The following is a 5,707-nucleotide window of genomic DNA, read 5'->3' as shown; positions in this document are numbered from 1 at the left end:
TTGATTTCTTGTTGATGATTGTTACATGCTTGATTGAGTTGGTATTATTGATTTTGATCATTTTTTGCTCTTAGTTTCAAGCATGATGCCAAGGCATCTTAGGCTAGTTTCACTAGCATTTTTCTGTTAGTTTTAGTTGTTTTATGCATTTTCTTGAGCTTAAAGTAACCAAGAATGGTTAAATGAATAACAAAGCAATGAACCATCCAAACTGTATGATTTTGATGCAAATTCCATGAGTTTTTAGTTATATTACTTGAATGCTATGAATGGAAGATTTCTCATGAAATTTTGCAAGACTTTGATGCAATTGTTTGGATGATTTTAGGGAAGAAGAGGCTAGGCAAGGAAGAAAAAAAATCAATAAAGGAAGCTTGAATATCACATGTGGAGTTTAAGTTCCAGTTTAAGCTTAAACTGGAGCTTAAACGCCAGAATCATGAAGGCTAAGAAATGCTGGAACTGGCGTTTAACCTCCAGTTTAACCTTAAACTGGAAGTTAAACGCCAGAATGAGAATTTCACCAAGGGAGCATTTCCACGTTTAAGCTCCAGTTTAACCTTAAACTGGAGCTTAAACGTGTTCGACACAAATTCTCACCAAAGAAGCATTTCCACGTTTATTCCACGTTTAACCTCCAGTTTAACCTTAAACTGGAGGTTAAACGCCAGAAGTAAGAAAGGCACCAGGAGCATTTCCACGTTTAAGCTCCAGTTTAACCTTAAACTGGAGCTTAAACGTGTTCGACTATTTCTCCCCTCCAGGGTTGCTTTCTCATTTCCACGTTTAAGCTTCAGTTTAACCTTAAACTGAAGCTTAAACGTGTTCGACCCAATTGCTCCTCCAGGGTTGCTTTCTTCATTTCCACGTTTAAGCTTCAGTTTAACCTTAAACTGAAGCTTAAACGTGTTCGACATTTCACACTCCTGGGTTGCTTTCCATTTCCACGTTTAAGTTTCAGTTTAACCTTAAACTGAAACTTAAACTTCAACAATTTTGAACTCAAACCACAGCTAATATCACTTGTGGAGGATCATTGTTCATTTGGTGGGAGTGCTAATGAAGATCCAAACCAACATCTCACAAAATTCCTGAGAATTTGCGACACTGTGAAGTCCAATGGAATCCAGGAAGATACCTATAAACTGCTCTTGTTCCCATTTTCACTTAGGGATAAGGCAGCTAAGTGGCTGGAATCATTCCCAAGGGGGAGCCTAACAACCTGGGATGAGGTGGAAAGCAAGTTTCTGGCACGTTTCTACCCCCCACAAAAGGTCAATAGGCTTCGATCTGAGGTTCAGACCTTTAGACAACAAGATGGTGAAACTCTCTACGAGGCATGGGAGAGATTCAAGGATTAATGCCCACCAGACATGTTCCATGACTGGGTGCAATTGCATATTTTCTATGATGGACTTTCTTATAAATCAAGGAAGGCTGTAGACCATTCATCAGGAGGTTCATTGAACAGGAAAAAGACTGTGGAAGAAGCCATTGAAGTGATTGAGACAGTGGCTGAGAATGAGTACTACTATGCTTCAGAGAGACACAACACTAAGGGAGTCATGGAGCTGAACCATGTTAATACAATTTTAGCCCAAAACAAGGTGTTTGCCAAGCAACTAGCAGAGCTCACCAGGAAATTAGAAACAAAGCAAGTGGCTGCAATACACACACAAGATCAAGAGGAAGTAAGCACTGAAGGAGGTGATTGGGAAGAGGCCAATTATGTAGGAAATCAACAAAGGCAACCATATGATCCACATTCCAACACTTACAACCCAGGCTGGAAAAACCACCCAAACTTTGGGTGGGGAAACCAGCAAAACCAACATAACAAGTCCACATACCAAAACTCCAACCAAAGATCATACCAAGCCACACAAAACACTTACTCCCAACCATCATATCATGGCCAAAATAATCAACCTACCCAACCTAATCCGAACCAACAATTTCAAGATCAATTAAACAGGATAGAAGGAATGCTGGCAAACATGGGTCAGGACATAAGTGAGTTGAAAAGCTTTAGGGATGATGTGAGATCTACCTTAAGGAACCATGGTGAAAAACTCAAGAGGATGGAGTCTCAAGTAGGAAAGCTATCTCAACATGCCCCCAAGTCAACTGCAGTGTTCCCTAGTGACACAGAAAGGAATCCTAAAGGGGAACAAAAGGGAGTGAGATGGGAAGAATGCAAGGCCATCACCATATTGAAGGAAGTCTCAGAAGAAGAAGGAATCAGACCCTCAGAACAGGAACCAGAAATCTTGAAGGAAGGTGTGGAAGAAGCTAAGCAGGAAAGTGAAACTGAGCTAGCCAAGGATCTGCAAAAAGGCATGCTGGAAACATACCAACCAAAAGCACCATTTCCTCAAAGGTTAGGAGGAGGTGAAAAAGGGAAAACCTATTCATGGTTTTTAGAGACATTTAAGTCTCTCCATATCAATATTCCCTTCCTTGAAATTCTCCAGCAGATGCCTACACAGATCAAGTATTTAAAGGAATTGCTGAGCAAGAAAAGAGTTTTGAAGGGAGGACAAACTGTAATAATGAACAAAGAATGCAGTGCCCTCATCAAGAAGGACATAGTCTCTAAGAAAACAGACCCAGGAAGTTTTCATATCCCCTGCATCATAGGGGAAACAAAAATTGACAAAGGATTCTGTGATCTAGGAGCTAGCATAAATGTGATGCCTCTGACTCTTATGAAGAGGCTACAACTGAATGAGGTGAGATCCACTGATGTAATCATACAACTGGCTGACAAAACTCAGAAGCAAGCTGAAGGGGTAGTTGAGAATGTGCTGGTGAAAGTGGGAAATTATTTCTTCCCCGCAGACTTTGTCATTTTGGACATGGAGGAAAGCTACCTACACCCTATCATTCTGGGAAGGCCATTTCTAGCCACTGCTAGAGCACTCATAGATGTAGAACAAGGAGAGCTAATTTTGAGAATACATGATGAACAGCTTATTTTCAATGTTTTCAAACCTGCATCTGAGCCTGAACCAGAACCTAAAAAGCCTAAGGATGATAGTAGCCATCTGTGTTTGGAGGAAAGCAATCCAGCAGCTGAAACTCTGAAACAGTCCTTGGAAGGCAAACAAGAATTGCAAGAGTTAAAGCCACAAGAAATAGAAACAGATCAGAAGGATCCTCCTGGCATAAGGGTCAATGAAGAAATCCTCAAGAGAAAGGGAAGAATTGTAAAGAAATTGCCAAGAGGGTGGAGAAACAAGAAAATTCCCACTGAAGGTTTCTCTCTGGGAGATAAAGTGATATCAAGTCATTATCTGCCAATCCCACCTGGCCTCAAAACCATTCCTTCCCAGCTCCCTCAAGTGTTCACAATCAGAAAAGTTCTTTCTATGGAACATTTAGAAGTCATGAAGGAATCAAATGGGGACGTTTTCATAGTGAGAGGAGAAGACATCAAGCACTACAATCCACCCTAACAAGGGACAACCGTCAAGCTAGTGACATTAAAGAAGCGCTTGTTGGGAGGCAACCCAACCTGAGGTAATACTCCCTTGCTGTTTCTTTTATTTGTTTCAATAAAAAGGTGAAGTAGTTTCTGTGCATTGCAAAGAATTAAGTTTGGTGTTCACACCAAACAATGAATTCGTGGATCAATAATTCAAAGGGGAATGTGTGACTCTAACTTTGGTGTTCCACCACACAGATCAACTGAACACAACAACCTTTGAATTATATGTAAGGAACAACCATTCTAAGCAATCACAGGAATGCTTAAAATCCTTAGCAGCAACTTCATTCCAAGGAGAATTCAAGGACTCAAAGAGCAGAGGAGTAAGTAGGAGACTAAGTTTGGTGTTCACACACCAACTTAAGACTCAGACACTTGCCCATACATAGTTGAGCTAACCACTCAAGTGCTTGAGAAGCAAGCAACTTCATCACTCTTTGCAAGAAAGGAAACAAGGATCTGAGAAAGAACATGAAGCAACAATTAGGAGAAGAAGGAGAAATCAAATTGTTTCCTGGCAACAAAGAGAAAACAAGAAATTTCACAAGGTGGTGGTGTTCCTTGACCATTCTTTAAAAGGCAAACAAAAGCATGCTTGTTCTGGTTTAAACTGTAATTGTTGAATCTTTCTGGAATGTGAAGTTTTTAGTATGAGTGTCTGTTTACTGCTTTGAATAAAGTGAATGCCTAGATGTTTGGATATAACTTCACCTTCTTAAACAAATGCTTGCCATGCTTGTTCTGTTTCCAAAAATAAAAGAAAAGTTTGAACAAAAGTAACTTGGCTCAATTAGTGACAAATCAAGTAGAATTAAGTGGTGGTATGCATGCCTGATTGTTTAGTCAGATCACTGGAAATAGAGTGTAGAATTATCATTTTTTGTGTAGAAATTGAAAACTATCTATGGATCTTAATGAATAAATGTCTTTGGCCATGAAAAAGAAAGAAAAAGAAGAAGAAAAAGCCACTGAAAAAGGGCAACCAAAAAGCAAAAAAATTGAGAAAATAAGCTAGGCACCAATGGTTTGAACTTCTGAGACAAATGCCTGTGGTGTTTATGTATTAAGGATATGCTTGGATGAATAGGTTCTGAGGAGTGTTTCAACACTTGGTAACTTGGGTTAACTAACCCGGGATTATCAACCAAAAGTCCATTATCAAGAGCAACCTAAATACAAAACATTTAGTCACACAAAGAGGTGCTGGGCACCAATGTCTCAAGAAGAAATGTGAACTAAAATGCCTGGAGTGGATATGTGTAGTGCACTGATAAGAAAAAGAAAATGCCAAAGGCTTGTGCAACACATGACACTAAGCAAACAAGGAGCAAAGGAGCTCTAAGAAAAAAAGAAAAGAAAAACAAAGAAGAAAAAAGTGCCAAGGACATAAGAATAACAAGAGGCCATAGCAGTGTTTGATGGATGCAATGAAAAAGTGATAATCTTACCTGATAAGAATGAAAAAGTGATACTGCAACTTTCTGCATAAAACCCTTCTGATGAACTTCAAATGCTTGCTAATATAGCCAATGTAATTGCTTTCTGTTTCATACTTTCTTCTCAAATAACTCAGGACTTGCTTAGGGACAAGCAAGTATTAAGTTTGGTGTTGTGATGCCAAGGCATCTTAGGCTAGTTTCACTAGCATTTTTCTGTTAGTTTTAGTTGTTTTATGCATTTTCTTGAGCTTAAAGTAACCAAGAATGGTTAAATGAATAACAAAGCAATGAACCATCCAAACAGTATGATTTTGATGCAAATTCCATGAGTTTTTAGTTATATTACTTGAATGCTATGAATGGAAGATTTCTCATGAAATTTTGCAAGACTTTGATGCAATTGTTTGGATGATTTCAGGGAAGAAGAGGCTAGGCAAGGAAGAAAAAAAATCAATAAAGGAAGCTTGAATATCACATGTGGAGTTTAAGTTCCAGTTTAAGCTTAAACTGGAGCTTAAACGCCAGAATCATGAAGGCTAAGAAATGCTGGAACTGGCGTTTAACCTCCAGTTTAACCTTAAACTGGAAGTTAAACGCCAGAATGAGAATTTCACCAAGGGAGCATTTCCACGTTTAAGCTCCAGTTTAACCTTAAACTGGAGCTTAAACGTGTTCGACACAAATTCTCACCAAAGAAGCATTTCCACGTTTATTCCACGTTTAACCTCCAGTTTAACCTTAAACTGGAGGTTAAACGCCAGAAGTAAGAAAGGCACCA

This window comes from Arachis hypogaea, chromosome 14 (genome assembly GCF_003086295.3).
Source record: "Arachis hypogaea cultivar Tifrunner chromosome 14, arahy.Tifrunner.gnm2.J5K5, whole genome shotgun sequence".
Lineage (NCBI taxonomy): Eukaryota > Viridiplantae > Streptophyta > Magnoliopsida > Fabales > Fabaceae > Arachis > Arachis hypogaea.
Note: the sequence above shows the minus strand (reverse complement) of the source record.